The sequence below is a fragment of the Microtus pennsylvanicus genome, chromosome 6 (assembly GCF_037038515.1).
Source record: "Microtus pennsylvanicus isolate mMicPen1 chromosome 6, mMicPen1.hap1, whole genome shotgun sequence".
Classification (NCBI taxonomy): domain Eukaryota; kingdom Metazoa; phylum Chordata; class Mammalia; order Rodentia; family Cricetidae; genus Microtus; species Microtus pennsylvanicus.
Genome location: NC_134584.1, coordinates 75,908,950 through 75,933,567, shown reverse-complemented (window position 1 = coordinate 75,933,567; position 24,618 = coordinate 75,908,950). Strand labels below are relative to the sequence as shown.

General features: G+C 48.0%; 1 protein-coding gene and 1 pseudogene across 3 annotated transcripts in view; both read right to left on the bottom strand.

Annotated features, from left to right (window-relative positions):
• The window catches only part of Arhgap10 (Rho GTPase activating protein 10), a 263,662-nt gene that overhangs the window by 219,545 nt on the left and 19,499 nt on the right, over positions 1-24,618 (bottom strand). The window lies entirely within an intron of this gene.
• On the bottom strand, positions 6,521-9,295 carry LOC142852682 (protein O-linked-mannose beta-1,2-N-acetylglucosaminyltransferase 1-like; annotated as a pseudogene).

Genomic DNA, 24,618 nt, shown 5'->3' with positions numbered 1-24,618 from the left:
AGCCCCGTGTGGACAAAAACTAAGCACTGGTGAATCAGGAGACTCCAGAGTCCACAGCCTGGGCCGTCAAGACGGCTCCACAGGGAAAACGCCTGTTACAGCCTGAGCCTGGGCCTGGGCCTGGAAAAGATGGAGAGAACAGACGCCACAAAGATCTCCACACAAGTGATTCACTGTGCATGCTTGCAGGTGCACGTACACGCGCGTGTGCACATACAATGCGAACACATGTACACACGCAAAGAACAGTAGTAAATTAAATGAGAACTTTCAAAAAGAGGTTAAGGCTAGCATAAGCTACAAAACCCTGTCTAAAAAATAATGTGGTGTGCTGGCAAGTCCTAGCACTCCAGAGGCAACGGGATCTCTGAGTTCAAGGCCAGCCTGGTCTACAGGGTGAGTTTCAGGACAGGTTTCAAAGCTACAGAGAAACCCTGTCTCAAAAATAAATGAATGAATGAATGAATGAATGAATGAAAGAAAGAAAGAAATGAAATAAAAAATAAACGAGGCTAGAGTAGTGAGTAAAGTACCAGCCTGGTTCTAAGTCCAAAGATGGCCAACAACTGTCCCCAAAATCTTGCAGGAACAGAATCAAATCTAAGATGGAAGCACTCCCTCTGTTCCTGTCTGTTCTTCAGAATTCCCTGAGGTGGAAGAGGAAGGGCTGACCACATACACAACCCATGCAGCTGTGCCTGCCTCTTCAGACTCCTGCAGCACAGCAAGCCACCGCCACCATGGGACTCCCTCACAGAGTGACCCTCAGCAGCAGCACTCTCTGGGGCATCAGCCAATTTCTGTCTTCTGTGATGTTCCTCCGTGGCTGCTGCCAGCCACCAGAGGCTGACCTGTCACAACTTCAGGCACTTCTTTCTCTGTGAAGGACACAGTGCCTTCCCCGTCTCTGGTCCCTCTCTACAGATCTTGTGGTGAGATGAGATGTGGTCTGGGACTGAACATGAGGTCTCACACATGCTAAATACATACTTTATCAACAAGTTTTAGCTTTCAACCTTATAGTTATGCTCCAAACTGTCTGAATGATCATGCATCACTTTGAATAAAACTAAGCGTTATCTATGACCAGTCATTACAAAATGTTAAGGAGGATAGAACACTGTGGCAATATATTGCAACCATATCACCTAGAGGTACAGTACTAAAAGTCTAAGCAACTTATACCAATATTATCTCACTTTTAGTTAGGCAAGAAGACTGCAAGGGTGTAGGAACCCAGAGAATTACGATGAAATGACTAGTGCTGTTTTAAATACATACACCTATATCCTGCCATTTAAACTACAGAGTAACAGGAGATTAAATTAGGAAAAACAAGACTCATGTAAAGCTCAGACATTCAAAGCAATTAAAAGGCTGAGCATAGTAGTTGCCTTTAATCCCAGTACTTGAGAGGCTGAGGCAGCCTGGTCAACACAGTGTGGTCCAAGCTAATGCAGAACTGTACAATGAGACTCAGTCCAGCGGTGGGGTGTCTGTAATGGTAAAAACAAAATGCTGCAGGTTCCCAAGTGGCTGCAGCGGAGAGTGGGCCATGAGACCATGCTGCAGATGCAGGTGTCCGAGTAGGGGCAGGCAGCAGGCAGCGGGTCCAGGAGCAGCCAGTCCCAGGCAGGGACAGATCAGCTCCCCAAGTGGCTGCAGTGGGCCACAAGGGGCAGCAAGTCCCACGAGAAAAGACACACGGATGGGGATGCCAGGAGACCACTCCGCAGGTGTCAGAAGGTGGCTGGTTCAGGGCAGGGAGCCACACAGTGGGCGAAAGACAGAGACATGGATAGGCACACCATGCAGAGTGAGGTTGGATATTTATTTAGTGGGTTATGGAAGGAAAGGGGAGAAGGCAGGGGGGAGGGGAGGGGAAAGGGACGAAGGAAGGGACGGAGACTGAAGGGGAGAAGGGGAGAAGTGGGGAGAGACAGAAGCTGCCTCTTCAAGAAGGAGATGGAAAAGGAAAAACTCAGGCTAGACGAAATGGGCGTGGCTTGTCTCTTAAAGGGACAAAGCAGACCATTACAGTGTCTATTAAATTTTTTAAGGGCACCTTTAAAATTGGGGAGGCACAGGCAGGCAGATCTCTGTGTTCGAGGCCAGCCTGGTCTACAGAGTGAGTTCCAGGATAGTTACACAGAAAAACCCTGTCTCAAAATCCCACCCCACTACAATGCAGCCCCAAAATTTAAAGGCATAAAAAATTACATGGAGCTTTGTTTACAATATAGTATACACAATAACTTCTTCATAAGAAAAGTACTTGAATTTGATCTAACAACTGAGTTCTTCCCCAAGAACAGTTTCTTTTCCACAGGATCACCAACTCCAGGCTACAACCTGAAGGAAAGAGAACGCCTGGACAGGCTTCCTCTTTCCACAGTCCTTATCCCATGGCAGCATCCAGGTCTCGTCAGCATACAGTCCTAACACAAGCCACCATAGCTACAGCCATGGTCTCTTCCCTACAGTGTATTAGCATTCCAATCCACTTCTTCTATCAGAAAGTGACAGTCTCTCCTATCAAGTCATCCAGGCTTCCTACTACCCGTGGTGGGGTGCGTGGATTCCTGCTACCTGTGGTGGGGTGCGTGGATTCCTGCTACCCGTGGTGGGGTGCGTGGATTCCTGCTACCCGTGGTGGGGTGCGTGGATTCCTGCTACCTGTGGTGGGGTGCGTGGATTCCTGCTACCCGTGGTGGGGTGCGTGGATTCCTGCTACCATGATGGAGTGTGTGGATTTCTGCCACCCATGGTGGGGTGTGTGGATTCCTGCTACCTACCCATGGTGGTGTGTTCAGTCCTGGGGCTTGTCCGTGCTTACACAACAGAGTAACACAGAACACGTGCGTATGGTGACCCCAGACTAGGCTATCCTGGCTGTCCACTGTCACACCAACTCTGCCCCAACAGTGTCAGCTCTGGTCCTTCAGTTTCAGCATTTCTAAGAGCAGCCCCTAGACCAGCAGAGTTCACATCACCAGGGAACTTGCTAGAAATGTGCCTTCCACAGACCAAGAGAAACAGCTAGAGGCTAGCAGAGGTTCTGAGACATGAAGACAGGAATGTATGTCCTGCAGATGAGCTCCGGGGCTGAGAGAGCTCGTACTTCCTCTTCCATCTCCCTGTTCAAAGAGCACTCCTCCCTCCAGCTACCTATTCCCAGCCTGCCCTTCAAAGAGCAGAGGAACATTCCCTTCCTTTCTGGAAAACCTCCCCAGATCTCTAAATGGTCCCCATCATCTTCTGAACTCTGCCTGAACTAATTCCCAGTTCCACACAGTTGACAATAATTAAAATGACAATGGAGCAAGCCGACAATACTAAGTGCCATTAGGGCAAGGGTTACAATACAGATCCATATTTAGGCAAGTCCATTGGTGGCTTTGTGTAATGACCCAACACTCTGAACACCCTGCCCGGAAGCAAGCTCTAGAGGCAAGACTCTCTGGGGCAACTATTCACACCCACACTATCTCACCAAAACAACTGAAAATGCAATTTTTATAAATGCCTATGCCAGGCCCAAAGGACACAAGTCCACATATTTCAGGTCATTTTGCTCCTCTTGGGTCTCTGGAGGAACTCCAGGCCTTCTTCACTGCTGAGGGTCTTACCAGTCCCCAAATTCCTTTTCAAGTTTCAAGATTTCAGCTTCTCAAGACTCTTCCTAGCATAGAGGAAACAAGCCTTGTTTTCAGAAAGCAGGTTTGCTAAAAACACAAATGACCATAAGAGCCAAGGCAAATAAGGCCATACACTACTATAAGGAATTCAGGGCAGAGAACACTGCCCTGACACATCACAAGTCATCCTGCTAGTGAGAGAAACGGGTGGTTAGTGTGTGAAGGAGTAGCCAGGACAGCCCTGCCAGTGTGATTGGCAGGCAGGCATCTGCCTGATAGAGGCTACATCTCCAAGCCTTTGGGTCAACCTAAGGACAAGTTTGAAATACATGCCATCCAGTCACACAGTTCTTAGTTCAACTGGCAAAGCAAGAGACCCAATTTCCTAATATTAAGGAGACATGAATACATAACCAAAACAAGTCTGGCACATCCACGGTCAGCAGTGTGACATCAGGACTGTGCACTTACACTCAGAAGGTGGCCGATCATGACAGCTCTAAGTGTATCACGTACACTCTGGGTCACGTCAAGCCCTGGTCGGGTCAGTGATGGATACAGCCTAACACAGAGACCCAGATCACAATGAGACTGTAGTCCATAGGGATGAAGACAAGCCCCTGACCATACAGAACACACACCAAACGTTCAGTCTGGTATCACTGCCTTTGGGGATCAGAACAACCCCAACGTATGCTTTCAGCACCACAACAGCAAGAGTGGGTGTTTCTTTCAATAGAGTCTATACCCCTAAACTCCCCAATGTGGGGCTCCTGCTTCCTACCAAACTAGCAGCTGCAGTGTAGCTCCAAGTTAGCTTAAACAAGCACAAGCAAGGGAGGAAAGGGTCTGGAAAGTCTCCCTTCCTCCATTTATCAAAGACTCCACAACATGGCTTCCCAGGCTGCAGGCTGTCTGGGAACACCAAAGGCATTCCTGAGAGGAGAAACAGGCCTCGTGACGGAACAGAACAGCTGTAAGCATTCCAAAAATGACATCTGCACATTCAGCTTTCTCTGTGCAGTTTGCATCTGGCCGGGGCATGCCTACAGACGGCAATGCACCCACAGCATGTAAAGTGCTTTGCAGAGACCTAAAAGGTCAGGAAAAGGCAGCTCTCCATGATCAAAAGTATGAGAAATGGCCAAAAAGTTCTCCATCGGGGAAACTGTAGAAACTGACATTCAGGGCCTAGATTCCAGTCTGAGGCTTGTGTCCAATGCTTCTGTGTTCAATTAACTTTTCCGTACATCGGTTCCCTAATAAGTAAGAAGGGTATTGTAGCAGTAGTATAGACCTAACGATCGTATTACACAGCAATACACAACACAGTAATCATTCTATTAGAGTCAACAATGCCACAGCTTCTCGAGACTGGAGGTGCTGCATTTGACATGGTGTTTTACAGCCTTTCCCTGTATGCAGAGAGCAGACACCCATGTTCCACAAGGAGACTAAGGCTCAATGCTTGGTTGATTTGTAGCCACAAAGCCAGGATTTCAGTGCAGGCAGAGACCTGGAACTACAGTCATCCAATCTAGCCCAATCAGGAGCTCCAGGTTCAGTAAGAGATCCTGCCTCAAAATCTAAGGTGGAGAGCCATCAACCTCTAGCTCTACAAATACTCTCTCTCTCTCTCTCTCTCTCTCTCTCTCTCTCTCTCTCTCTCTCTCTCTCTCCTCTCCCTCCTCTCCCTACCCTCTGTGTGCCCGCCACATACACAATCAAGGAGGAAACAGCTGTGGCCACTCATTAGGGGGCATATAGGTAAGTAAGGGGCATGTAACCAAGTACATGCTGTTGAGGTGCTCTGTAATGACAATGAGTTTATCGTCTCTGCTCCATGTAAGCTGAGGAGAAAGAACACACACATGTGCACGAGCGCGTGCGTGCGCGCGCGCGCACACACACACACACACACACACACACACACACCAGCATCATGCAAGTTTATACAATCTTCCCAAACAAGTTCTATCTCCTAGGCGGCCTCTCATGGTACAACACAAACAAAAGTTTGAGAATAAGTAATGTGAAAGCAACAGAACAGAGAAAACTAGGAGGAAGTAAGTACAGCCGTGATCTCAGAATCACTCAAATGACCCTCATCCCAAAGCAAGCACAACCCCAGGCCATGTCCTCCTCCCACACACTTTTACAAGCAAGCCACAGCCATCAAAGTCCCGGGCTTTCTAAAGCAAGGAACTTTGCCTTGCAGACTCCACTGAGAGCTCTTGCTTGCCTAGCCTGGTGAACTTATGATCTGCTCTAGAGAACCCAGGACAAATTAGATCAGCTATGGTGATCAGGAATGGAATATCAACTCAGTCGGACAGAAGAATTTACACCAGGATTATGAGAACAGTCTATACCAATGCAGGACTACGTTCCTGTCAGTTCCGTCATCTGCCTTAGAGACAGTAACTCATCTCCTAGCCAAAGGTGGTTACCTCTGAATGCTTATTCCCTCCATCTGGCAGCTAAGGCAACTGGGGCCCAGACAGGCCAGGATCTTGCCCAAGCTCACACTGCAGACAGCCAGCTGAGAGTCACCAAGGCAGTGGGATTCTCAGGCCCACACTCTCAGCTGATACAAACTACCCAAGCAACTGCAAACCACGTTCCAGGCTGTGCTCTAGAGCTGACCAAGAACCAATCAATGGAAAAAAGAAAGCCATTCTAGCAAGGGCTTCACCAGCCTCACGCGGCATCTGCTTCTCAGAGCAGATCAGCGGGCTCACTCACAGCTCAGGTCAGAGGTCCTTCCCCTAGGACAGACACTGTGCCCTCTCTTCATGCGGGAGGATAGCCCATCATTCCAGTTGAACTCCAGGCTTTCATTATTCACGGAAAATGCTTTTTTTTTTAAGTTTTCTCCTTTTTTAGTCAATGACCACCTTTATCCAGCCTTGGAAATCTGGACAAAGAGAAGGCTGAGAGGAGGCCTGGTCCAGTGTATAAGGGTCTCTGAGTGAGTCTGTCAGCACATGGTCCCAACTGGGCCTGTCATCAGTTGGGCACATCTCTTTCCTCACCATGAGCCAGTCCCACCCTCAGGGCAGCGTCCTGGTCCAGAGAAGAATAAAGGCCCCAGGTTGGGCCTATTCCCAATCCTTCAGGACGGTCAATAAATAAGTTAAATTCTGAGCCAGGCCTGGGAGGATGGGGTGAAAAAGGGCCCAGGGATCCCAAAGAGGTCCTGAGACCTGCCCTTCTCCAGCAAGGAAGTAATAAATAGACCTTAACCTCAGGAACGGGTGTTGGAACAGGGAATCCTTCCCCCTCAGAGTTAGTAATTAAATCTCATGTTAAAAACAAACTAGCCCTAACCCCTACCAGCATCTACAAAATTCTACACAGGAGAGGGCAAGGGGCTAGCCTGCCTGGGGGTACACAGTACCCAGCCCTGCAGGGTCCTGGAGCCTCTGGGGCTCCTTCTTCCTTAGGGATGACTGATGGTGGCTTCTTCACTGAGTAAGGGGAGAGACTAAGACCCCCACCACCAAAAGTGGTTCTTCTTCTGAAATAATCTCCACAGGTCCTGATGGTTGCCACAAAAATCCAGGTCCCAAATATGGAGGCACTTGGCAAGCTGAGTCCAGGTGGTGAAGTCTTCATCTTTCTCCATTCCGAAGGCCACACAGGTACGGCCCTCTGTGTCTGGCAGGAAAGAGTCTTCACAAGGGTGATGGAGGAGGTCATCTTTCTATCTGTTGTTTCATTGGTTAAATAAAGAAACTCCCTTGGCCCTTTAATAGGACATAAAATTAGGTAGGCAGAGTAAACAGAACAGAATGCTGGGAGAAAGAAGCTGAGTCAGACGGTCGCCATGATTCTCCCACTCCAGACAGACGCAGGTTAAGATCTTTCCTGGTAAGCCACCTCGTGGGCTACACAGATTATTAGAAATGGATTAGCTCAATATATAAGAGCTAGCCAATAAGAGGCTGGAACTAATGGGCCAGGCAATGTTTAAAAAAATACAGTTTCCGTGTAATTATTTCGGGGCATAAGCTAGCCAGGCGGCCGTGAGCCGGGGTGGTGGGAAGCAGCCTGCCGCTCCTAACACAACACAAGGGTCCTTGCTGTGGTCCAAAACCTCGGCTTCACTGAGCAGCCTGTGAATTTCCACTGCAGAAGCTTCCTTCAGACTGTCTACACTCCTGAGCTGGACACCTGGAACCGGGTTGACCTTGTGCTTCTTGAAGTAGGCCTCGTGGAAGTAGCCGTTCATGTTGAAGTCCTCGATGCCAAAGTGATGGAACTGGGATGATCTGGAATGATGCGCTCTCGGCCCCGGCACTGTTCTGGCATCCGCATCCACATGTCCCAGGCCCATAGCTTTTCTGGTGTGGGCCACTTAGGCTCAAGCTCCTCCTTGGATGAAGATTTCTGAAGCACCCATCCCAACCCAGGCACAGTAGTACTGGCTCCTCAGCCATGTGTTCACACCCCTGGTCATTCTAAGCAGAGATGCAGTACAGGTTGATATCTTCCTCCAGCAGGTGGATGGATTGGCTCCGGAAACTGAAGAAACCCACAGCAATGTCCACGTCCTCTTTCGGAAGCAAGGCAAACTTAGCCTCCGGAAACAGGCTGGAAGTGGCAGTGCGGCTGGTCTTGTAGCACTGAGACACACGGTTGTTCCTGACGCTAACAGGAGTGTGCTGGCTGCCCTCAGACCGAACAGCGCCACCACATCCACGGGCTCCTCACAGTAGCCATCAATAAAAACCGCTGTCATCTGCGGAGACACCCCTCGGTCTGAGAGCATTCTGTATGGGTAATTGGGCCAGTTCCCTGCGATGACAGCCACAGGCACACTGAGGACCATAAGTCTGGAAGTGGTCAGGGCTGAACTCAGTAGGTGTTGGGTCCTTGCAGCTGCACACACTCCCATAGCCCTCAACTTTGCTGCTGAAGCACCTGCAGGGGCGGTTCAGTTCTGTGCCGACCAGTGACACTCAGCTTCTTCAGCCAAGCTCAGGGGCACATCGGACTTCGGCAGGACCGGGTCACCCCAAGAGGAGGGGACAGGAGACTCGGGATGTTTCTCGCCAAGTACAGGACCTCCTTTTCGTCCCATGGAAGGCCCAAGTATCCCTCCAGCCAAGGGCAGAGCCTGCCTGGCTTCTCAGGCTCCACAGTGGAGCCGTTGCTGTATCTGTGAGGTGGAAGGAGCCTCGTGCTTAACGGTGCAGATCAACACACAGCCAGGTGCTGCATGTTGAGGAACAGCACCGTGGCCTCATCCTCATGAGGAGAGTATGTGTCAAGTACACACTTTGCAATCACATGACCCGTGGCATGGCTGAGGACAGTGACATGGATGCCTGGGCCCTGCTCTCAGGCCTCACCCTCTAACACCACGGTGCCGTCCAGGACACATCGGGGACTGCAGTCTCTGCGCCGAGGGCACTCCAAGTGTCCTAGGACCTTATCATAGTCTTGCTCTGATTCCGGGTCTTCACTGGCTTTACTGATCACTCTCCCTAAGTGTCTAGGATCACCAGCAGGAAAAGCACAGCCCCCGTCTGACAGAATCTCTGCAGGGCAGGCTGGTTTGTCAGTTTGTATTTCCAGGTAAGATACCAGCTCGGTTTCTTCCTAGCCTCAAAGGAGTTCATGAGGGGACTAGGCTTCCAGTCATCCACAGTGGATTAGGGAGTCACCTCGTCCCAGTCAGCCCATAACTACAGGAACGGTTCAGGGGCCCTGGGCCCCACTCGGGCCCGCACAGCTGGGCCCCACTCGGGCCGCACAGCTTGGCCCCACGCGCCGCGGCCTCTGCCTCCTCCATCAGCACATACTTTTTAATAGACTGTTTTCAGCTTCACCCAGGAAAACATGACTGTTTTTAAATCCTTATTTGGAAGATCACAGTAACCCTGGAAACCACATACCAGAAAATTACTGCCATGTCAGTTTGCTCCATCAGAACTCACAATGCAACATTTCAGCCCACACAGGGACCTGAACAGCGGGACAACTTAACACTGCTGCCCATGCCAGCCCTGGGCAGCTGGGATCTTACAACAGGAAGCCTGTCACTGGCCACTCTACTATGCAGGGGAACAGATCAAGCCTGGCCAAAAGCTGTTTCGTTTAAAAAAAAAAAAAATCTCTTTCTTCCCAAGTCATGAACATAGAGGACAGAGCAAAATTCAAACTTGCAGTGAACTACGCGGAATCATTGTGAAACTCTATGAAGTTGGGGGAAGGGGGCTTTTGCAAATCTATAATTCCCGGTCCACAATCAGCATGGATACTTTCAGCCTTTGTGTGTCTGGTGCTAGAAATCAAGCTATGGCCTCAACATCCACAAAGCACATACTAGTCTGTGTGGTCCCCAGACTCATTATCCTAAACAGTTTCAATGAACCCTATCTTCCTATTTAAGGATGCGGTCCCATATGGCCAGACTGATCTCATTAAATAGCTTGAGGATGACCTTGAACTCCTGACCCTCCTGCCTCTACCTCCTGGGTGTTAGGATTATAGGCAAGAGCCATCACATCTGGTTTTTGTGGTACTGGGGGCTGAAACCAGGGCTTCCTGCATGCTAACCACGTCCCTTACCAACTAACCTGCATACATATCTCATGCTGAAAAACATACCACTTCCACTAACAAACAGAGGAAAGCAAAGGCAAAGACACTTGCCCAGATCTTGCACGTGATGCATTCTCTTTTTTTTTAACCACACAATTACAAGGTAGGTCGGTCTCAGCCTTTCCTAGTCAATTATACAAGAGTCGCACCTAACTGCCTCCACGTTGCTTTGGGATTACTAATCAGCTCCGCCCACCCAATGACTCAGAGTAAAATATTAAGAGATATGAACAGCTGCATTTATCCACCACACCAAAATAGCTCTCAGGAAACCAAGCTCCCTTTGGAAAACTGCATTTAGTAACCCTGCTCAACTGCAGAGAGCACTGGGAAAGTTCTCCTAGTTAATAAAGAAAAGGCCTGCACAGAACACACCTCCTCTCCTAGAAGTAACAAGTTAAACCATGCTGTGACCATTTACACCCTAGGCATTCATGCTGATTTCTACTTGGAGTTCTCAGGGTGAAGAAGGGTCGCTAAAGCTTTGTTACCAACTGAGAAAAGCATTCTTGGAGGGATTAGCATCAGTCACTCACCAGGTAGTACCTGCCTGCGCTCAGACAGGAAGTCCATAAGCCTGTCCCCATTTTTTCCTTTCTGGCTGCTTCTACCGTGCCCCCCAACTTCTAATCTATGCGTACAACTATGGTTTAAAAAAGCCAGTCATAATAAAGGCAGAGCTAGAGAGATGGCTCAATAATTAAACTGACCTCTGAACAAGCAGAAGGGCCACAGTTTGGATCCCCAGAGCCCATGGAGAACCCAGGGATGGCAGCAAATCCTATAACCCCATCACAACCAGCCTGGCTGAAGTGGTAATCCTTATCTCAAAGTAATGAAGGTGCCGGGCGGTGGTGGCGCATGCCTTTAATCCCAGCACTCGGGAGGCAGAGGCAGGCGGATCTCTGTGAGTTCGAGACCAGCCTGGTCTACAGAGCTAGTTCCAGGACAGGCTCCAAAGCCACAGAGAAACCCTGTCTCGAAAAAACCAAAAAAAAAAAAAAAAAAAAAAAAAAAAAAACCAAAAACCAACAATTAAGAAACAAAAACCTCAGTTTAAATACAGATTTCAGGATCAAAGTAATAAAGGTGAGGCTAATAAATAAATAAATGTGATTTTTTTTTTTTGGTTTTTCGAGACAGGGTTTTTCTGTAGCTTTGGAGCCTATCCTGGAGCTAGCTCTTGTAGACCAGGCTGGCCGCAAACTCACAGAGATCCGCCTGCCTCTGCCTCCTGAGTGCTGGGATTAAAGGCGTGCGCCACCACCGCCCGGCAATAAATGTGATTTTTAAGGGGGATGTTTTTCCCCCAAAGGAAGGGTGGAGAGCAAGCTACAAAGGACATCTGATGTCAAGTTCAGGCCTCTGTGCACCTGCACAGACCCATACTAACAGTACAACACACACCAACAGAAAACAAACGGGATAAATAGCATATAGTATAACTCAGTGGTTAAAAAAGTTCAGCATATTCAAAGATCTGAGTTCAGTGCTACCAAAAACAAAACTTAGTGAGGGAGGGGAGAAATGCAGAGCAGACCTAAGCCACACAAACTATACAAAAGTGCTGTAAGCACAGCTCAGTGCTGGAATGTCTGCCTCTCACCATCAAGGTCCTGGGTTCTAGCCACAGCAGCACATCAAAAGAAAACAAAACCAGATAGGTGGGTGGATGGGTGGGTGAATGGGTGGGTGGATGGGTGGATGATTGGGTGGATAGATAGATAGATAGATAGATAGATAGATAGATAGATAGATAGATAGGATGATAGACAGGTTGACTGACTGATTTAAACCATAAAATCTGAAGTGTCCTTTGGCAGATACATCCCACACCAGAAAAATGAAGAACAAAAGAAGTTGAAGGAAGCTGAAGGTCACTGCTATTCCTGGGGAGGGCTCCAGCATTCCCATAGGCTAAAGAAGAAACCTGACGTATTTTCAAAGGAGAGAAGGGAAGGGAGCAGAAGCATAAACACTTCCCAGAAAAGACCCTTGACCTAGCCTGAAACTACTTATTAGTGGCACTGATGGAGTCAAGGGAAGTTGTAGAGAGGCGTGTACAAGTCCACCAACACCTACTGTACATACATGACGACATACATGATGGAGAATGAAGAGCAGTGTCCCCTGACCTCCAGCAAGGAACTGGCTTGCACTAAGCATGCACTGAGTTCACACGCCAGGCCTTTAACCATCACAGCAGCATGTCTGAGCATGTGTCAGTTTTCACTGTTCAGTCATGTGCCTCAATGCATGCAATGACGGCAGGCTCAATTAGACACAGAGGACGCAGCTCAGTGGGCAGAGTACTTGAGTAGATATGAACCCTGGGCTCAAGTTCCAGCAGCACGTAAGTTGGTGTTACAGGCCAAAACCCCAGTACTTAGGTGGAGCACAGAGAACTATTGGGCTACATGAGACCCTGACTCAAAAAACAAAGAAGAGAGGAGAAAGAAGGAAGGAAGGAGGGAGGGAGGGAGGGAGGGAGGGAGGGAGGGAGGGAGGGAGGAAAAAAATCTCATGTTGAATTCCCAACCCCCTCCCCCTTCAATGTGGCCATATTTGGACACAAGACTTTAAGGAGAAAAAGTGAAAATGTGTTCTTTAGAGGGGATGCTAATTTACCAAGGTGTCCTAGATATGATAAAAGCAGGTCCAGACGTGGGTCGTCTAGCACTGCTCTCATAGATTTCCCAACTCTGGGTAACAAACAAATATTTGTGTTCACAGCTCAGGAGGCTTGGAAGCCCATGGTCAAAGAACAGGAAAGGGGATGGAGCAAACCAACAGAGCTGGAAAGGGGTGGAGCCAACCAACAGAGTTCACCCTTTCCCCAGGAGCCACTGCTACCCCCTATACTCCATCCTACTTAGAGGTGCCCTTCTCAACAATGTCACACTGAGGTCACCTCAAATACACTGGCCTTGGGGAGCACATCTCAAATATTACCCAGAGGCCCTTGTGAGTAAAAGACCAGTGGGGCCTATTGGGATCTTTGGATCATTTGGTCTATGTCCTCCACGATGACTCTGGGATCATGGCCTTGGCCTCTGTTTCCATCCCAGACATGGGACAGTTTATTCTGCTACCCCCTACCATGACACACTGTGCTACCACAAGTCCAAAGCAATGAAACCAACTGGTAATGGATTAAAGTCTTCAAACCTCTGAGCCAAATGTATCTTTTCACTTCATAAGTTGATAGCACAGGCACTTGTTACAGCAACGGGAAACTAGCACAGAGATTCTATAGATCTGCATCTACAGAAGAGGAGGGGCTCTGCCAGCGATTGGACCTCAGATTCCTGGAGCCGAAGGGTGAGGCGATGAAGTTCTGCCAAGCCAATCTGGCGAGAGTGCTTTGCTTTGACTAATACAAGCGCTCCATGCCACAGCTCAGAGACAGTAATCTGAGCAAAGTAACAGAGCTGGCAATGGCGACTGGAATTGAATCCAGGCCAAAATATGAATGACTGGAGCCAATTTAAGTACTCCGCCTGGCATAAATTAAGTGCTCAGTGAATACTGGCTATATTGTTTAATTATGCCATGTGACAGAGGTTAATCGCAGGACACAGTCATAACTAGTGCTGTAAGATCACTGTGATAGAGGCTAGACCGCCTATGTGCTGTGATAAACAAATACTACTGTATTGGCAATGTGATAAACTGGAAATAAGCTCAGAGCAAGACATGGGGGTCCCTGACGGACCATTCATGCTGTAACCCAAATGACGTGCAGCCGAGGCAGTGACAGCAAGAACGCAGAGGGCTGGCGAGTATGTGAGCATGCTATCTCTCCAAATTCTTAGAGAAGCAAGCTCTAAAGCCGGTGCCGTGGTGCATGCCTATGGTTCCCGCTGTATGGGATGCTGGACTTGAACCCAGGGTTTGAGAGCAGCCTGAGCAACACAGCAGAGCCTGCCTGAAAATATGCACACAACGAGTGAGATGAGGGTCAGAACCCGTTTTTCTTCTGCTTTGCTTAAGCCAGGACCGATTATGCAATGTGAAACATGTGCATAAAAGAATCATTTCTCAGTACACATTTTAATATTCATCACCCAAAAATGCCCTGCTTGAGTCCATGTTAGAAAAAGCTGGCAGTCACCTAAGGCACTCCCAGCACGTCCTTGGTTCCAGCCATGGTCTCTCAGCCTGCCAACAGATGAGACAGGTCCCTTGGTGACTTCCTACAGCTTCCTAACTGAAATGATGGTGGGGAGGAGCATTTTAGCAAACTAACAAAAACATGATCCCAAACTGATACCCAATTTCCAATCAATTAAAAGGTATTAACTATGTGGCAGGAAAGCTGGCTAATAGACCATCACTATTGATGGCCCACAAGGACTTGTGTGTCCCCAAGGCAATCACTTTAAATGTCAATCACACGGTGGAAAGGACCTGTCAGTCTTCCAACTGAAGGGAGACTGTGGCAGCAAACTGGACTTCACCAAATGAATGTAGACAGTACTGGGCATGGATTGGAAATGGAATCCCGGGTGTGCCATTCATTTGTAAATTTGGCATATGTTCGTTAACAACAGAGAAATATAGAACCTTAAATTCGCAATGATGAACGATAATAGACACTTCCGTCTCTTGCTTCCTCAGTATGTCCCTACAGATCAGAACTGTGTATGTATGCTGAGCAACTGTCTCCCAGTGAAACAGATCAGGGCTTCCTTCAAATATCACCCCATTCTAAGAGCAGTAAGGACACAACAGTTAGGATGCAAACAGTGGAGCAAAGGCTCAGCACTGGGTCCTGCTATGGCAGTGGACACCTCAGGTCCCAGCACCTGAGGCAAAGGCAGACCCATCTGAGTTGTGTTAGAGACCACGCTGGTCTACACAGTGAGTTCTAGACCAGCCAGGGTAACCAAGTAAGACCCTGACTTCAAAAATTAAAAAATAAAAACCACAGGCCCGAGGAAATGGCTCTGTGTAAAAGCACCTGCTCTACAAACATGACGACTTGAGTTCAAGACTCCAGCATTCACGTCACAGGAGTAGGGCAGGCCTATCCCAAGAGCTCACCAGTGCAGTGAAAGACCCGTCTAAGATAGTAAGGCGGAGCCCTAAGACATGCAGTATCCTGCTCTGGCTTCATGTGCATGCATACGACACCCTCAAAACCCTGAACGCTGTCACCAAATCCATTCGGTGACTAAAGTTTCTATAACCCATTTCTATTCTAAGACAGCAACCATATTCTTTGGTTGCCTTCTGGGTGTCCTGCTTGTTTACGTTGGGTTGTTTGTTTGTTTGTTTGTTTGTTTATAATCATTTTGTCTTGTCCAGCCCCACCCCTGATCCACAACCCCACCCCAAGCTGTGGACTCAAAGAAGGACTTTTGCTCTCTACCACTGAGCTAAATCCCCAACGCTGTCAACATTCTCTGAAAAAACAGACAACTTGGCTGAAGAGGTTTCAGGATAAGGGGTAGGGGTGAAGATGCTGAAGCCTCAATTCTGAAAAGAGTCAGGAAGTCAAGCTCACTAGATAGAGCTCTTAAGGAACTGCTCTGGGAAGGAAGGGCAACATCAATCCGGCAGCGGGCAGCGAACCAAGCTGGAGTTAATGGCGGTCTTCAGGATTTTTAGACAGTAAGCTGACCTGCTTTCTGCTCAACAGGACACATGTTCTTCATCAGAATATGTATTATAAGAAAGCAACCTAAGGGTTGCAGGGCTTGGCTTCAAGATCCCTACGTCTTGAAATGAGGAAGAAGAGAAGGTGGGAAAGGGCAGGGAGGGTTTGCAGAGGAGACCCCTGCACAGCTACTCTAGGAAAGCAGCCTCAGAAATCTTAACTGTGTCTTCTGAACATTCCAGAGTCAGGACACAGGCCAGCCAAACACAACTGTTTATTCAGGATTTGATGTATGACCGGAATCAATGAAATGTCTGAAAGTCATTCTGAAACAGCCAGTTTCTCAGGCCAGCGGTGCGAGGGAAGGGACACTCCCTAGTACATTCACACCCTCCACTCTGGTGACTGTCTCTGTACCCTTCCTCCAGTGTTTACATTAGTCCTTTTCAGGACCAGAATGAAATACCCACAGCATGTTACCTTACCAAGGTTTATACAGCTCATGCTTTTGAAGACTGAAAGTCTAGGGTGGGCAGTCTAAGTGGGTGCAAAAGGGGACACGGGACCACTGCAAAGGAGCCAGAAAGCCTGGGTGTCACCCCCAGCCCCTGGCCAGGCGATACCCCAATGACTAAAGCCTCCGACTAGGCACCACATAGTCCACATAGTAGGACCCTCTAACACGAACTGTGGGGACAAACCTACACATGCAGCTCAGGATCTAACTCACCGTCCTTTCTTGTCTCTCTGGTCCTCCTTCTCCATACTGTTTTGTTTTCAAATGTGCCTATTTCCTGGAAAAGACTCCAGTTGAACAAACACCACAGACAAGTTTATTAAAAAGATGTATTTCTGCTTCCAAGTTCCTGGTCCCATCTTGCTGTCCTCAATGGCTAGCTACTCTCTTAAACAGACTCACAGGCAGAGGACAGCTCTTCTGCAGTCCTTTTAAAACATGACATTAAGTTCACAAGGGGACTAAAGGTTTTGGGGGTTTGATGTGGGAGTGTCATATATCAATCTGTTGATTTCATTGGTTAAGCAATAAAAAAACTGCTTGGCCCTCATAGGCTAAAACATAGGTGGGAGGAGTAAACAGAACAGAAGGCTGGGAGAAAGAAGCTGAGTCAGGGAGTCGCCATGATTCTCCCACTCCAGGCAGACACAGGTTAAGATCATTCCTGGTAAGCCAGCTCATGGGCTACAGCAGATTATTAGAAATGGGCTAGTCCAGGTGCGAGAGCTAGCCTAGAAGAGGCTAGATAGAAATGGGCCAAGCGGTGTTTAAAAGAATACAGTTTCTGTGTAATTATTTCGGGTAAAGCTAGCCGTGCGGGCGGCGGGATGCTGGGGACGCAGCCCCGCCGCTCTTATTTCAACAGGGGTTTTGTTCTTGTTTTTTGTTGTTGTTGTTGTTGTTGTTGTTGTTTTGGTTTTTTTTTGCTTTGGTTTTATTGTTTGTTCATTGATTGAGACAGGGTCTCTATTTTATATTACCCTAGCTGTCCTTGAACTTGCTCTGTAGACCAGATGGGTCTCAAAATCAGAGATTCTCCTGCCTCTGCATCCTGAGTGCTGGGATTAATGATATATGCCACCACACCCAGTTGTACTAAATTCTGACACAGAAGGACTACAGAATTTTTTCATGTGTGTGTTTGTTTTGAGACAGGGTTTCTCTGTGTAACCCTGGCTGCCCTAGAACTAGCTCTTTAGGCTAGACTGGTTTCAAACTCAGAGATCCACCTGCTTCTGCCTCCCAAGTGTTGGGATTAAAAGCCCGTGCCACCACCACCCGGCTGTGTGCTTGTTTTTCATTTAATTAATGGGTGTGTGTGTGTGTGTGTGTGTGTGTGTGTGTGTATGTGTTGCCGGAGTGTATGCATGTGCACCATATGCGTGCCTGCTGCCTATGGAGAACCCAGGAATCAGAGTGTGAACTGCCATGTGGGTACTGAGGACTGAGCAAGGGTCCTCTGGAAAGGCAGCCAGTGCACTTAACTGCTGGGCCAACTCTCCAGTCTCTGCAGCCACAGATTCACTTCCAGCTCATCAGCCAGAACTGACACCAATGTTTACCCATCTTTGTCCTTTGGGAAGTAAAAGAATGTTTTGAGAAGAGAAGGCCTAGTTAAATAAACTTTAGAAACTGGTGGATTTAAACAGAGCCGAACAGATTTATTGTTGGGCTTGCTTTAATATAATCATTGCATGGTATGTGTCCAAAAAAAAGCACAGAACATGCCTTGAATTGCACCTGACTCCAAATACTATTTGCATGCAACTTCCTCCCTACAAACAGCAGCCTTCCGCAGGAGACACTGAGGACCACCACGCCACGCAATGTAGTATATTTTACTTCAAAAAGCTCAGTGCAACACATACATCGCACTGGATTCTGTGAGGGCTGGAAATGGACGTGGCCCACTGATAAACATACATATACCCCAACTATAACTTGGAACACTTAAAGTGATGTTTAAAAAGCAGCAGGCTCATTATGGTGGCTGGGTCTGGAGTTAGGAAACCCCAGGCCATGAGAGTGTATTTAGAGCAGTGTAACTGAGGGAGGAGGCGTGAGTGGCACCACTCTACAGGCTGAGAAACCAAGAGGACGAAAGTCCAGAAAGCCAGAGGAACACCAGTGCTCAACTCCCTGCTTCTGACTGCGGAAACCATGTGACCAGCCACCTCACACTCCTGTCATGCACATGGCAGTGCCACTCTGAGGGACTGCGTCCCCTCAAACAGTGAGCCAAAATAAGCCGTTAGGTTGGAATACAGCATACACCAACACGTCTCCACTGACTGAAATGTGACAATACAGCATCACAGACCCCAGCCTGTCTACCCAAGGACCTGTCTGCAGTCCTGCAATGTTAAATGGCTTCACGGATCACAAAGTTCTTGGATTAAAAGAAAGATGATATGTGCTTGTGAAGTTATTAGATACACAAAGGGTTCCATGACCCAAAATCTATTTTAAAACATTCTCTATAGACTAGCACAAAAGTGAAAAAATAACCTTGGCAATACAATCATATAAAAAACATATAATATCTGTTTGATGAATTTATTCTAATTTAGAGAAAAATAGCTCAAAAACCACTAATAAGAAATGTGTGTCTGTAGTCCCCTCCAAGAGGAAGGCTGAGACAGGGGGATCATGTCATTTGAGCTCAAGAATTCAAGGCAGTCTGGGTAACACTGAGACCTTGTGTCAGAAACTAAAAGTATTCTTCAATGCAGAAAAGTTAAGAAAAAGAAACCCAATCATGTCCCAGATTCTATGGAATTTTTTCAAATCTTTTGGTCCCCACATACATAGTCCAACATACTACAGCAGACCCATAGAACTGGAGAAGTACTTACTGTGGTTTGGGTATAATGTGTAGTCCAATATACTACAGCAGACCCATAGAACTGGAGAAGTACCACAGTTTGGGTATATGTCCCCTAAGGCTGATATGCTAAGTAAAGGTTTGTTCTCCAGCCTGTGGCATTCCACGAAGGTAGCAGGAACTTTGAAACACAGGGCCCAGTGAAAGGAAGCTAAGTCTCTGGGACCCTGCCCTGAAGGGGACAGTAAGACACAGGCCCTTTTTCTTTTGTCTCCTAGAGGACAATGACCAGCTCCTTTGCCACTCGCCCCTTCCCTGATTCTCTGCCTCACCGCAGATCCAAAATCAACTGAGCCAACCACAGAGAAAACAGTGAGCCAGAATGGACCACCTCCCCCACCATAAACTGTTTCTCAAGTGCCCACCACAGCAATAGGAAGTTGTTCATGAACACCCTACGCTACCACTAGACTTCAAGGTCACTGTCTACCTAGACCTCTGTTCTGTTGGTTCACAGCCTACAGCACTTACTCCACAGCCTGGCTGCCCTCAAAACTGCCAAGACCTGCCCTCATCCTAAAGCCAAGGGGTAAATTCAGGAGTCAGTTTCTGTCAGGTTTCTCAAATGATCCTAACAATTTTGGGAGCTACTGTCACAACCGTGTCTCAGCATGTCCACTACTAAAAGATGACCTGTGTACAACACCTATTTATCTGTGTTTACACGTATTTAACTCAAAACTCACTGTGCCGGCCACCTAGAAACAAAGCTGCCGCGCTTGTTTCAAGGGCCTCTATGTTGTGTATGTAGGTGTAACAAATCATTCTGATTTTACTGCTTCGTTTATGCCCTGTCAAAGTCTCATTCTGTAAAAATCACTAACCTGTCCTAACTTCCAGCAAGTACAAGACTCTGTTCTTCGATTAGTCACACCCCTACCTAGTCCACTGCCTCAAGAAAGACAACAGAAAGGATTCATCATTGTTGCTATCTTACCTTCCTTAACTCCCATTGGCCTTGTCCTATCCCCTAACACACTACCATTCTGCATCCATGTCAAGTACAGGGTTCAACTGGCCTGCTTTCTCTCTCCTTCTGGAGCCTTCTAGAGACCACTTCTAAATTTAGCACCAGCCAATGTAAATCTGAAGACCAGAGCTGAAGTCCAGAGGAAAAGGCAACCCCATACTCAAATGAAAGATTTCCCAACTCGGCAATAAAAGCTTCCCTTCTATTCATGCTCCCATGAAAAGTACATCCAGTACCAAGTGTGGAACCAGAGGACCACTGAAATAATTCTGGATGCTCTGTGTTTGGCCTGAACACTGCTGCCCCACCCACCCTGAAGATACCAGCAAAGAAACACAAAGTACGCCAAGAATTCACTATGCAATAAAAAGATAATGTTAAACACGTTTAGGTCCAAGGCACCTATGTTAAATACATTTAGTTTCAAGGCATCATAAAGACATTAAAGTGGACTTACAAAAACACCCACTCAGAAAATAGTACCAGCAGCATCTCCTCTGGTTTTCAGTGGAGAGAGACTTCATAATAACACACGGCTGCACAGAGGTAAAAGCATTGCCCACAGCACATACCACAGCAGGCCCAGGGGTGACCAAGGACGTCAGCCCCAGAGGAGAAAAGTCAGTTCACCTCATCTGACAGACCAGCTAACTCCTAATTAACTGTTCCTCAGGAAATTAAATCAGCAAGTCAAAAGTTCTTCTTAAAAACCACTTATTATACAAGAGATGGAATTTCAAGGCAAATAACTTCTTCAGAAGAGCTGTTGCTAGGCACGGTGATACACGCAGCTTATAATTCCAGCACAGGAGGTGGAAGGGGAGATAATGAATTCAAGCTAACCTGGAGTTTCTGTGAAAGACCCAGTCTCAAAGAAATGGGGGGAGGGAGATACGGTATTATGGTGTGTTCCTCTTAAGTGTATGTGATGTGCTGGGAGCTGGCTCCTAGTACAGGGGTCCTGGAAACTTTAGGGTGTGATTCTTAGCTGGAGTAAGTCATGGGGTGGGTGGTTACAGGCAGTGGCCTGGCCCCTCGTGCTCCTGTACACTATGATGATCTGCCCAAGCAGCCATGAACAGAACCCTCTAAAACTGTGGTTCTCAACCTGTGGGCCGCCACCCTTTGGAAGCCAACCACCCTTTCACAGGGTCACCTAAGACCACCAGAAAACAAATATGAGCATTAGATTTGTAAGCATAGGAAAATTACAGCTATGAAGTAGAACAAACCAGTGTCATGGTGGGGTCATCACAAGATGAAGACCCGTATTAACGGCTTCAGCGCCAGGAAGGCTGAGAACCACTGCTCTAAAACCATGAGCTGGGGGAGAGGAGGCTTTCCTGTTTAAGTTGATCTCTCAACAACAGAGAAGTAACTGATGAGAGAATTCAGTATAAAGATGTGACCCTAGAAACACAGAAACACAGCTCCATGGAAGACGTGTGGACACACGCACCCTGCATCATACAGTTCTCAGTGTGTGCGCACAGATGCATCATGTGACCCTAGAAACACAGCTCCATGGTAGGTGTGTGCAGACACACGCACCCTGCGTCCAGTTCTCAGTGTGTGCACACAGATGCATCATGTGACCCTAGAAACAGCTCCATGGAAGACGTGTGCGGACACACGGACCCTGCGTCCAGTTCTCAGTGTGCGCACAGATGCATCATGTGATCCTAGAAACACAGCTCCGTGGAAGACGTGTGCGGACACACGCACCCTGCATCATACAGTTCTCAGCGTGTGTGCACATATGCATCATGTGACCCTAGAAACACAGCTCCATGGAAGACGTGTGCAGACACACGCACCCTGCATCATACAGTTCTCAGCGTGTGCGCACATATGCATCATGTGACCCTAGAAACACAGCTCCAGGGAAGACGTGTGCAGACACACGGACCCTGCGTCCAGTTCTCAGTGTGTGCACACAGATGCATCATGTGACCCTAGAAACAGCTCCATGGAAGACGTGTGCGGACACACGCACCCTGCATCATACAGTTCTCAGCGTGTGCACAGATGCATCATGTGACCCTAGAAACACAGCTCCATGGAAGACGTGTGTGGACACACGGACCCTGCGTCCAGTTCTCAGTGTGCGCACAGATGCATCATGTGACCCTAGAAACACAGCTCCATGGAAGACGTGTGTGGACACACGGACCCTGCGTCCAGTTCTCAGTGTGCGCACAGATGCATCATGTGACCCTAGAAACACAGCTCCAGGGAAGACGTGTGCGGACACAAGGACCCTGCGTCCAGTTCTCAGTGTGCACACAGATGCATCATGTGACCCTAGAAACACAGCTCCATGGAAGACGTGTGCAGACACACGGACCCTGCGTCCAGTTCTCAGTGTGTGCACAGATGCATCATGTGACCCTAGAAACACAGAAACACAGCTCCATGGAAGACGTGTGCGGACACAAGGACCCTGCGTCCAGTTCTCAGTGTGCGCACAGATGCATCATGTGACCCTAGAAACACAGCTCCATGGAAGACGTGTGTGGACACACGGACCCTGCGTCCAGTTCTCAGTGTGCGCACACAGATAGATGCATGATGTACAAGCTGAATTCAACTCCTCACCCAGCCAATTAAACTGTGAACATTTATCACTTTATCCAAGGTCTCTAGATCTTGATGTCTACATCTGTGAAAATTCACGAGCTATCTGAACAAAGCCTAAAATACTTCCCTCAACTGCTGGAAAATTCAAAGAAGCTACAAGCACCCTGCAACTGGTCAGCTACTCACTGCTCACTATCGTACCCAACTGGAAGGGAAGATGGCTTGAACACAGAAGAGAATTAAAAGTCAGACTAACTCCAGCTATCCAATGAAGCCAGCAGTCTGGTGAGCATGAGGAACCTGACTGTTCTAAATGGAGACGTATCGTACACCAGAGACTCACATATCCCACCTGAGGGGGAGGGGCACAAAGTGCCTGATCACTTTACACTGATCCCACACTGTGAACATGCTGCATTACCTTCTCCTTCCTCCGAATGATTACTAAGAAATATTTTCTGCCACAGCTCGCTTTGTCTCTAGTGGAAGCATGAGCTACGCTGTGAGGCACAGATCTGCTCTGCCTTTTAGGCTCCGTTTCCATCTGAAAAGCCTGAGGAAACTAGCTCTCTAGTTTTTAAAACTAACAGTCTCTAGGGGTAGTGGCACAAATTCGGGAGGTCAAAGGGCAAATCTGTGGAATCGGTTTTGTCCACCGCCTGTACATGGCTTCAGGGATCAAACCCAGGTCCCCAGGCTCAAGTGGCAAACACCTTACTCACTGAGCCGCCTCACCAGCTGCAGACACCAGGTCTGCAGCCCATCCTACAAACATCTTAGTACAGACCTACCACACTCTCAACACTGTAATCCGTACCCATCTCCCCAGGCTGACATTCCTAGAAAAACAGACGCTAACAGACACAAAACTCATCACACCAGGAGACACACACTAAGGATGCAACAGGTAGGCAAGGGGAGAGAGTGCAGGAACGGGGAGAGTCTCCCTGAGCAGGGCACTAAAGCAGGAACGCAACACTCCTCCTATACATTTATCACCATCAAAACAGCAGTTTCCTAGGGGGTGAAAAACCTATTCTAAAACTATGATGACAGCTGCACAAATCTGTTAACTCAGGAAAAGCCACCAGCTAGGCGGTGGTGGCGCACACCTTTAATCCCAGCACGAGGGAGGCAGAGGATCTCTGTGAGTTCGAGGCCAGCCTGGTATACAGAACCATTGTCTCAGGGCAGCCAGGGCTGTTGAACAGAAAAAAAAAAAAAGTCTCAAAAAAACAAACAAACAAAAGTCACCAAATTGTATGCTTTAAATAAATAGCAAACTACAGCACAACTGTCAGGCGTGTTATCTGTCAATCGCCTGGCCTCTCAATCCACCTGGCCCTGTTCTGAGCCCTGCTGAGGTTGCAACTCTACACAAACCTGCTCAGTATCACAGGTTTACAACACTCCAGAGGCAGCAAACAGGCTAGCCAAGGGCCAACAAGAGCCAGGCTGGACCAGCTTTTCCAAACGCAGACACTGCAACTGTGCTGGGCCACTCCAACTCTGCAAGGAATAACATGGGAAGAAAGAGCATCAGGTAGGACTGAGAGAAGCCTTGCAGTGAAGACCAGAGAGCAGAATCAAGGGAGCAGAAGCTATGCCTCGAGAGAAGCCATGGACGCCACAGCAGATGAGGAGAAATCAAGATGAGCTGCACAGAACAGCAAAGACTGAAAACACCAACCAGGACAAAAACGAGACGACACTGGCTTCCCGGTGACTTTCTGCCTTCATGCTGAGAACGTCAGATTTTTCTACAAACCTAAAGAAGCCACTATGTCACGCTAACTTTCCCCTTAGACAGTATTA